General features: G+C 44.1%; 1 long non-coding RNA gene and 1 pseudogene across 1 annotated transcript; one reads left to right on the top strand and one right to left on the bottom strand.

Moving 5' to 3' along the window:
- Nucleotides 1–2,428: 2,428 nt before the first annotated feature.
- On the top strand, nt 2,429–5,411 carry LOC120640510. Its single transcript, XR_005661847.1, has 2 exons — nt 2,429–2,827; nt 5,077–5,411. It is a non-coding gene; the product is annotated as an uncharacterized LOC120640510 (long non-coding RNA).
- A 1,131-nt stretch (nt 5,412–6,542) lies between these two features.
- LOC120640509 lies at nt 6,543–11,124 on the bottom strand (annotated as a pseudogene).
- Between the last annotated feature and the right edge of the window lie 279 nt (nt 11,125–11,403).

Raw genomic sequence — 11,403 nt, 5'->3', positions numbered from 1 at the left:
ACATTGAAGACCCTGAATGCTATGATCGAAGGTCCGAGAAGAAGAAGAAGTATGGCACAAAATTGAGCGTGAGGCGTGACTTCCCGGTACGTATAAACATTCATATGTGGTACTACATTGTGCATTCTATCTATCTGTCCTAATGACTATGTGTTACATATATCATGCCTGCAGTGCTCCAAGCAACCTCCAGGCTCAGTCTTGTGTGGATACTATGCGTGTCATTACCTTAGGACTTCCGAGTGTTATAGCCACAGTTGGCGTCAACTCAAAAAATCTCAACAATATTGGCTAAAGGAAGGGGTCGACAATAGAGGTATCACTCAAACTGTAGCCGACATTTGTAAATTTGCCACGGACGAATGTTGTCATGTTGGGGGAAAGTTCTTCTATGCCGAGAGCGAGATAGCGACGGAGGAGAACTATGTGAAGCTACGCAATTGGAGAACCGACCTCGACATGAACGACTACAAGTTACCGGACCTCTTCGAGTAGGTCTTTGAGAACTAGTAAACATTTGATGTGATTTTGTGAACTCAGTGTGTGACATGCATGAATGTAATTAATATTCACTCAGTGTGTAACATGAATGGATGTAATATATGTGTTTATCCTTCATACACATGTTTTCTGATTTGTATATGCTTTCAAATTCGTTTCCAGATTCAAATTTGAAATGAAATAAGCTTTTTTTTTATTTTGCAAAACCTTAACTGACGTTTGGCAAGATGCAGGATCACTACAATATATGTGACCTTCTGCGACGAATACATCATGACAACGGACCAAAACATCATAATGTACTTACCTTTTATGACGTTTTATAAGGGAGGGTATGGTTTAGTGAAAAAGATAAAATGTTCATCACTAGGACAAATTTAAAATCATCATAAACTATTCCAAGATCAGTTGTGACGAGTACTCTTCTGATATCATGACAAATATGAAGTGTCACAAATTTATCATAACTGTTAATGGTCATAATTTTTACCGTTTTATTAGAATTACTTAATACTTAAACTATACTTGTGGTAAACAAGATATTTAAATGAAATAACTTTAAACCTGAACTATGGGAGTGCTCAATAAGACATGTCAATTATCACCTTTCGCATTAATAATTTTTTCTCAACAACTTTCTCTTATTTTCTGATGAAAACTCACAATAGAATATTTTTTATTTACCATTGATCTTATAATATAAAAAATCACCAAAAAATACCGATATTTAACTATAAAAATGAAAAACTGCCGTCCCCTACTACGACCAAAGCACGACCAGGCCGCACTCCTGCACCGCCCGCGTGCACCCTTCAAAATTTGGTCTCCCACTTATCTACCCGTCCACCCGTCACCCTTTGTCTCTACGCTGCCTTCACCTTATCATTCCCAATTCCCATCCTTCCCCAATGCCGGCAAACAGGCCAGCGTCTCTCGACTCTTCTCTCCCCTGCTACAGTCGCGGCGGAGACGAAAAGAGGCGAGCGCGTTCGGGCGTCGATCTGGCCGGCCCAAATCCTCTGTCGCACTTGTCGGCGCTGGGGGAGGAGGGCGGGCTGGCCTCCGGCGGCCTCTCTGTGTACAGGGTAGTTAGGTTTCTAGCGTCGCCTAGGTTTTAGCTCGTCGTCGGTTTCGGCGGCGGAGCTTAGCTTGCCGGCGTTAAATCGGTTTTGGCGCCGGCCAATAAGTTTCCTCCAGACCGTCGGCGTCCTTGGCGGTGGATCCGGCATCCTCGATGGCGGATCGGGCGTCTCTTTCGGTGGTGGATCTAGGAGGTGCGTCTCTTTTGTCCCTCTTTGTGGAAGGGGGGTTTGTGTTCGGGATGGAGCTTTTGTTTGCCCCTTGGGGGCTTGGTTTCCTCGTCGGATTTCGGTTCGCCGGCGGAGGATGTGGTGCTGGGCTGCTGCTGTCGCGGGATGGTGGTGGTGCTAGCTTCTCCTTCACATGGTGTGCGTCGGGGTGGTGGCTGTTGTCACTGCCCTTCTTTCTCAAGGATGTGGACCAGGATGCTGGTGTTGAGGATGGTGGCCAGCTGGATCTTGCTCCTTTCTCCCTCGACGGCGGTGGTCGTCGATGCCGAGCTCAGGTCCAGGAGCTGGAGGGGGCGGGGCGTGGTCCTGGTCGATGGGCGACCGCCGACGGCTCCCTCTATTTCGACTCCTGCCAAAGCCAGTGCGCGATGGGTCTTCTCTAGTTCATGGGGGTGCTCGTCTTCTTCAGCGGCGGCGGCGGCGGCCGGCGGCTAGGAAGGCAACCACCACATGTTCATGAAAGATTAGGGGCTTTGATGTAATTTTTTTAGGGTCTTTCGTGAAGTTTGGTTGTGACACCTGCTTCCATATCTTTTACGTACGTGGTTGTATCCGTATGTCTACATGTATTTTCCCAATCTTAAATACAGATACGTATTATAAAAAAAAAAAAAAGTTCCCATCCTCTTCTCACCCTCTCCCCGGTGGCCTCATCTCTCTCTTCCTCTTAGGGGCTTAGGGCTGGCCGCCGGCGAGCGGGTGCTCCGTCTGGGTTCCCGGCGCGGGAGCGGGCGTGGCGGCCCCGGCTGACCTAGCCCCGGCGCGGCGACCCCGGCCGGCCTAGCCTCGACGCAGGCACGAGCGTGGCGGCACTGGCCGCCCTGGCCCCGGCGCGGCGGCCCCGGGCAGCCCAGCCCCGGCGCGGGCGCGGGCGCGAGCGTGGCAGCACCGGCCGGCTTTGCCTCCTGCTCCTGCTCCCCTGCTCCACGCAGTCGGGGCCAGCTCCCCTACTCCGTGCGGTCGGTGCGAGGATCTGAATCCGCCGGCTGCTGGGAGACAACTCGGACAAGTAGAAGGTACTGACCTCGTGCACTCTCCATCTGACCATCTTCATCTTGGTTTATTTAGCTGCTAGGATTTAGATGTGATTTGGGATTGAATCCTTTCCTTTCGTTGGTTTCTACTATAGAGATTATATAATAGAGATGGTTAGTGCAAGCTCTCAGTCCAATCTGCTGCTAGTAGTGGTCAAAATCCTACTGCTACTGGACCTGTATTTGTGGTGCTGCTGACGGAGAAAGGCTACGTAAAACTCCTCTATGGACTAATGGAAATTATATATTTATTCTCTCGTTCTCTAGCATTATTTGAGTTAATCTTTTGTCTCAGTTGGTGCAAATGGATCCGGCAAATCAAATTTCTTTCATGGTAATTTTAAACATTTTATACTGCTAGATTATTGTTCCTCTGCTCTTACATGAGACTATTCTCCAAATTTGGCCATGGTTAATGCTCCAGCTATACGATTTGTCTTGAGTGACATGTTTCAGAACCTGCGAAGTGAAGATAGGGGTGCTGTTATGGCTGCTGTTGGGCTGAGATCGTGAGAGATTTCCCTCTCTCATGGAGAGGGGGCGATTGCTAGGGTTTAGGGCGCCGGGGGAGGCCGGCCGCGGGGCTTTGCCCACGGCCGGCAAGAGAGAAGGGATTTACTTCTAATCTCTTGCTTGATTAGATTGATACATCTCCTCTCCTTATATAGAGAGGTTTACTTGACCCCTAAGCAAGCGACAAATAAACCCTAATGGGCTAAGGCCCAATAAGCCCTTGACTCCTCTAACACTATACCCCACCTGGACATGCAGCTTGTCCTCAAGCTGCAATCTAACGATGACGCTAATAATGACTCCACTAGACGCAAACCGAACTCCTAAGAACAAGCCTTTTATATCTTGGCTTATTTTAAATAGACTGTGACTCTTTATTTTTGACGACTCCTGAAGATACGGCGGACACCGTCCGCGTGCTGGATCTGTATGTATGTCGCCGCCTGGATCCCATGGAGACCATCGGAACGAGAGAGGAGCGCGGGTACGACCACTTGGAATTAATTGGGACCGCGTCCAGCGGAGACGTCCTCGCGGCGGCTGGTAGCGGAAAGCGGTGGAACTAGGCAGTGCGTCCCCGCCGACAACAAAGAGCGAACCACCTCCCCTACCATTGCTGCCGTAGAGTTGGAGGTTGCCGACTCCGACTGCGGAAACAACACCCTGCTCGCGCGTGAAGATAGCAGCAAACCGGCGTGATTGTTGGTGGCCGTCCGACGGGACTTGGACACGCCCCCCCCTTTGCCGAGGTCGACCGTCGTCAAGGCCGCCTCGTGCATCTGTCGGCGCATCTCCTGCAGCCGACGCTGCGCTAGGAGGCCGCGTGCGGCAGCCTGCAGCAGCACCGCCGCAAACACATGGCAGGCTGCAGGCTGCAGCGGCGCGGCCGCTGCCTGGATGCCAGCCATGCCCCCGTAGAAGATGCCCTCGCAGTGCTGCTGTGGTGGCACGGGGCTGGGGGCGGTGAACGACGGGAAGGCGGCCGTGGCCATGGTGGCGGCGGCCGTGAAGGAAGGGCTCCCCAGCGAAGTAGATCCATACCCCGGCATCCCGTAGGAGAAGGGTGCGGTGGAGGTCGGCGCGCGCTGCGACTCCAACGCCGTCAGGCGCGCCTTGATGTCGTCCAAGGCGTCTAGGCGGCCGAGGATCTTGGTCATCATGGCCGCCAATCCTTCGATGGTCGTCGGTGTAGGATTCTTCTCTTCGTCGCCTGGCATAGCTGATACCGCGGGTACTGTTCACGGGTTGGATCGCGGCGGCGGCTAGGGCTGCAGGGGCGCTGGAAACGCCGGCCACGGGGCTTCGCCCATGGCCGGCAAGAGAGAAGAGATTTCCTTCTAATCTCTTGCTTGATTAGATTGATACATCTCCTCTCCTTACATAGAGGTTTACTTTACCCCTAAGCAAGCTCATAATAATCCTAATGGGCTAAGGCCCAATAAGCCCTTGACTCCTCTAACAGGTGCCCTTCTCCATGTATGCCTCCTATTTGTTTAAGCAATCTAGATAGTTGGAATAGGTGACTGGTGCTTGATACTCACTAATAACCATTGCCAAGAAGGTGCTGGATACTCCACTAATTCCATGTTCCCAGGAGTTAATGCTTACATGATCAGAACTATTAAAAAATAAATGACCCAACTGATATGATCTGCTATTCTATTGACAAAGCTATCTTCCCTTATTGCAACTGAACATCTGTTTCTGTATATATGCAGCACCAGTTCTTGTCATCAGGAAACAAAAAAATTATTGTATGCAAGCTGAATAAGGTGAATGGGTACAAGAATGTCAGTCTTGAGCCAGCAACTCCAAAGAGCAGCGCCAAGTCTTGAGCCATTTTTTAGAACTTCAGTACTTTGAGGCATTTGGCTTTAGCTCCTGAGAAAATGTTCTAAGTATTCCTAAGATTGTCACCATTGCTCTACAGTAACTATATATTCTGCTAGTTGCTCCCTTGTTGGCTTCATTTCTGAACGAATGGCTAATCACCTAATTCATCTGTAGAGTATGGTTCCATTTTAGAGATAATTTCTCTTTTTCTTGATAAAAATCCTCTTGTTTGTTCCATTTTCCAGTATATTTAATCTGAATTTAGCTACATCATGAGGTAAAATTTTTATGACGTTTTCTATCCTACGTGGCACATGTACAATCATCCAAGCACACAATTTTGTGACGTTTCTTGGTATTGATTATGATAAAAATTGAGCGTTACAAATTAGTGATGATAGAATAATCGTCATAGGATTTATGACGAAAAAATATGTTTTCGTCGCATAGGCGACGAACCGATTTTCGTCATGCGTCACAAATTATGAAAGATGACGAAAATACCACTTTCAGTAATATAAATGAAACGTTGTAGAAGTCCATATGTGTTGTAGTGGATCCGAACAGGAGTTCGACGCCAACGATGATGGATGGTACGACTGAAGCCTGTGCTACGCTCAAGGTTGCTTGTGGAGATGGAGTCCAAGATGAAGGACGGCCCGAGATCTAGCTACCGCTACCGAGTTCTGCTTGTTTCGATTTAGCCCAACGGGCTTGTAATGGGAGAATTCGTCCTACAAATCCTCTGAATTTTGTAATAATTAAATCCATGTTTGCACTCCTTAAGTTGGTATGACTTTGTTTACTGCCTGAAATGAGTTCTGTATGTGATAGCTATTGATCTAGGCACTATCACAATGATACATGGATTCGGGTTCTCCTTTTGGAAACCCGGGTCGTTTCAGAGGTCACGGATTTTATCATTAGTGTCTCCATTTTGGTACGCTATCCCAAGCAATTGGTCTTGTCTTGCAGTGGACTGTTTCCATTGAAAAAGGAGTTGGGAGAGAAAGATATTTGACATCAAGAATTTGCAGGGAAGGTACATATTGCCTGCTTACCATAATCTATATACCCAAAGCATGTTTATCTGCAACACAATTTTTCCCTGGGTATCAATTTGATGCCGCTATTATGGGTATTCTCAGCTCTGGTTTGTGTTAATACTAGACTGAAATTATTGTTCTTCATCAGTCATAACAAATTCATATTCCCTATTGGAATAATGACTTGTGAAGTCATTTTTCGTTTTTCTATTCTCCGGTGATATTCTCCTAATAAATTCATATTCCCTGTTGGGATAGTGACTTGCGAAGTGATTTTTGTTTTTAAGAACTCAAGACGTCTGTAAGAATATTATGAAATATGCCACGTACAAGTCTCTCAGTCTGTAGTGACGCTGGAGATTACAACATATTATTCTTGACCCTTTTGTATGTGCTATAACATAAGGTGCAAAAAATGTGGGCACCCTTTTTCAGGGATTGCATGATCTGGAAAACTATGGAGAACAAAATATGTACAAAAACAAGCTATTCCACGAAGGAGGCAGCAGGCTACTCTTCCTTTTTGACAAATACATAGTGCCATGAACCAAAAAAAAAAAACTACTACTAAATCAAAATAGCTAATCCATAATCTGATTATAGAGATTTGTCATTGTAGTTTCTCGTCCTGAATGAAAAGACAACGCAATTGTAGACCGCAGTCATGGCTAGAATGAATACTCCAACATATGTGCATATTGTTGCTCCGCAGGCATAAATGTACCTGTTGATGTTTTAGGAACGAGGCTGGTCAGATAACAATGAAACCGTATGTAGGATACAAAATAGTAGATGAACTGGATCCTATAAGAAGTAGGATGAACCTACAACAACAACAACAACATAGTTTTTTTTCCCAAGCAAGTTGGGGTAGGCTAGAGATGAAACCCCAAAAAAATAAAAGTATGGTTCAGACACATTGATAGCTAGTCTCCAAGCGCTCCTATCCAAAGCTATCTCTTTAGAGATATTCCAATCCTTAAGGTCTCTCTTAACCGACTCATCTCAAGTCAGTTTAGGTCTACCTATATCCCTCTTTACATTATCGACCCGCTCAAGAACCCCACTACGCACCGGCGCCTCAGGAGGCCTCCATTGGACATGTCCAAACCATCTCAGCTGATGTAGGATAAGTTTCTCCTCAATTGGTGCCACCCCGACTCTATCCCGAATAGCTTCGTTTCGGACTCTATCCCTCCTTGTGTGCCTGCAAAACCACCGCAACATTCGCATCTCTGCTACACTCAGTTGCTGGACATGTCGCATTTTTGTAGGCCAACATTCAGCACCGTATAACATCGCCGGACGAATTGCTGTCCTATAGAACTTGCCTTTTAGCTTTTGTGGCACCCTTTTGTCACAAAGGATGCCAGAAGCTTGATGCCATTTAAACCAGCCAGCTAAAATTCTATGCCTAACATCTTCATCAATGTCGTCATCCTTTTGTAGCACCGATCCTAAATACCGAAAAGTATCCTTCTGGACCACCACTTGCCCATCTAGAGTAACGTCTCCCCCCTCATACCTAGTCGCGCTGAAATCACACATCATGAACCATGCAACAAGTGAAAAAAATTCCCCTAAAAAATGAAAACATTCAGGTCTTCCGCTATTTATTTGCTGTTGAAGAAAACCGGGAAAACAAAAACTAGTATACCAATGTCACATAAATTCTTCTTTCGGCATATGATATTTACGGAGAAGCCATATAGTACATTAGTACACCAAAAGATTAAACATTGCACTCTTTATGTAGCATTTGAATGAGAATCCTTTGATAACTGAACACCATTATTCTCTTTTGCTTCTATGCTAGTGTTGACTTGTTCTGATTTATAAGGAACTGAATAAATGAAATACTACATACAGAAGTCAACAAACATACAAAAATGCGGGCTGATTCATGTGACGCACCAAAATGGAGAAATTCCTAGACATTCATTAGTAGGACTTTTATTGAATACTTACTTTGGTGAAAATACGCTCCAAACAAACAAATGATTCCTCATGAGTAGTAGGACAATGGTGTATGAAGTTAAAGCAACAGAATTAATGAGCAAGGGAAGCAAGCATGGCAATGCAATCATTTTCTCTAGATTATAGCTCCATTTTAGTTGCCGCAGAGTAGAGATATCATCGCCATCTTTCACCGATATATAAACCACCATTCCAAGGTACAAAAATAAATCCGACCCATATGTAATAAAGAACAACATTATAGAAGAAAGAGCTGTGGAGTAACCTGAAATGCCCTGTTAAAATTCATTAGTCAAGTAAGAAGGGAATGGAAAAAATGCACTTGAGAAAGTCTTGGTTAAACTTACAATGTAAGCTCTGGCAACATCAAGGCTGGCGATGCTATTTGTATTCCCAAGACCAAAATGACCGGCCATTCCCAAGAACTGCATTGCAGCAACCTACACAGTAATAACAATAATATTTCCATGATGCCTTTGATTTGAGAAATAAAAATATGTAGATCAAGTATTTAAAGAAATTAACCTGTACCCATTGCTCGTGCAATGTTTTATCTAGAGAAAAATGTGCTATACTCGAGATTATTTGCAAGAGAATTAGCAAAACAGGAATTGCTTTGACGGGCTGTTGCAGTAGCAACTGCAGAAGGCACCAGAACACTGTGTATGTTAGTCCAGTCACGAATACTGAATTATTTATGCCACGTAAATGTATAGCTCTTTTAGGATTGGGGCCAGACGAGGGCACTGGTTCTGCTGCTTCAGTAGAATATATTGGAGATATCCAAGGAGAAGCAAGAACAGTGCCAGTTACTGAAACAATAGAGATGGCATAAAATATCTGAGCTATTGTTGTTGTCCTATGGTCGAGTGGCACTGAAGTATTGATTTGACTTTCCCATATATGCATCAGAACCAAAAGTCCGCAAGAAATATGACTCAACCACACCACTATAAATTGCTTTGTCCTTGGTCACAATAACATGAGTGAAACTGAATACACTGCCATAACTGCAATAACTGAGATAATCTGAAGGAACTTTACAACAGAAGAGTCAGCTTGGGCCAGTAACTTTGAAATATCAGGAAAGTGAACCCAGTTGACCCCACCTTGATGCCAAGCTCTTATAACTCTCCCAGCAACAAGAACGATAAGTACAGTACATAACTTGTAGCTATCCCGCTTGCCCGGGGTTAATTTGTAGCTGGTGGCATAAGAAAAGTTATTTCTGTTGAAGATCTTTCCATCTGCTCTATGAACTGCTGTTGAATTTGATTCTTTTAGCGTTGATTGAACAGTCTTGGTGAGAAATATCAAATACAGAGTAGAAGTGAGGAAGTGCCATGTATACTGCTCTTCTTCCACAAAAGAGCTTGAACCGAGACAGATAATGTAGAGGAGAACTCCCGTTATAATGAAAACCTCATCAAGATGCCAGTGCTGATCCAGATGACTGACTGTGAGTCTGTCTATTAAAGAGGCAAAATACAATGCCCATGAGAATAAGGCATGACATAATCATCAATAAGATTGCAAAGAGGAGTAAATAGATAGGTTTCTGCAAATATAAGTAATGTTAAGAAATGAGTCATTAAGAAAGGCAAATGTAAACCAAAGCTATACAATAAGGCACACAACTGCGGAGATAGTAAAATTACATCGGTTGCTCTGTGAGATAACCAATCATTCGCATATCTTAAGAAACCGTAGTAGGCGTCCACTGAAGTACTAAAGTACCCAGCTTCGCCGTACCTGGAACAGAAAGTTACTTTAGGCAGGGATGGATGATAATATGCACAGCTATTTAAAGATCTTATCAGTAGAAGCTCACATTAGATCAGATCCTCGATGAAGACGTGAGGATTGATGAGAAGTAAAAGCTTTAGAAATAAAATAGCACAACTTTTTCTCAACAGATTCAGGAAGCACGTCTATTCCCAAATCGTCTGCTGAATCAATACAATCTTCAAGGCAGAAATCAGGTATTTGTGCTTGCAGCAATCTTAATATTTGCCACGAGTTCAGTTCTAGGGTCCTTAGTTTCTGTCCATCTGAAACAAGATGAGCATCATAACTGAAAGCTGTTAATCTTATAATTTGCCAATACTTCAATATTCTGGTCTGCTCGAGAATATAACAAAAAGAAACATATGACATATGATTGATCACACATCACCCGAAATAAAAACTAATGAAATAAATTTGAAGTCCACCAGCATAAAAGTAACTACTAACAGTTATGATTCCTGATGAACCTTTATGCATCTAAAATGGAAGGTAAACATAAAATCACCTGTCAAAGAATGGAAAAGCTCTGGAAGCAATACACCAATATTGTTCTTCGGAATTGCTATGCCAAATAGAAGAGCAAGAGTTGGAGCAAGATCCACCTGATAAATATGTTAAAAGTCAGAGCTGCTGCTTGGTCTCATGGGACTATGTTTAGGGCATTGCAATGATCTAAATCCCTACTGAGTTATAAGAAAATGTTTCACATAAAGCAGCAATGATTTCTATACTAAATGGATGTGCAAGCAGAGCAGCACAAACATCTATAGATAAAAGAGAAGGCACACAGGAATTCTATGATTAACAGAAACTAATAGGCCATTAATAAAGTAGACTTTACTTGAAGAGCTTCATTCTGGTCATAGGGTGAACAATATGAGCTCTCAACACTGTGTCCTATAAAAAGGGCAAGGGAGTCAGTTTCTTCATAAGAAGATCCACCGTGATTACCACCTTCAATCATGCCATGATCACTAACTACAACCTGAAATAAAGGGGCAAAGCAAAATGCCCATCAGAATTCAGAATTAATTTAGACGATTTTGTCTTTCTAGATGGACAGAAATAAGTATACACTACATGAATACAAAGTTTCTTCGCACACTAACTTTCAGCAAAGGAAACAAATATATATATATATATATATATATATATATATATATATATATATATATATATATATATATATATAACTACTTCTTTGTAGCCGGCTATAGAATAGCCTATTTTGTGGCCGGATCACCAATGCTTGCGGACGCACCGGGGTGGTGCGCCCACCCCGTCACGGCTTTTGGCTCAACAGCCATGTCCACAGCTCGGCTCGGCCCAGCCAACCGTCCCGAGCGCAGGGGATTGAGCGGTGCCCCAAATTGCGCCCATTCCAATGCAATCGATGCAGCT

This window comes from Panicum virgatum, chromosome 7K (genome assembly GCF_016808335.1).
Source record: "Panicum virgatum strain AP13 chromosome 7K, P.virgatum_v5, whole genome shotgun sequence".
Taxonomy (NCBI): domain Eukaryota; kingdom Viridiplantae; phylum Streptophyta; class Magnoliopsida; order Poales; family Poaceae; genus Panicum; species Panicum virgatum.
This window is presented reverse-complemented; position numbering and strand designations above follow the sequence as displayed.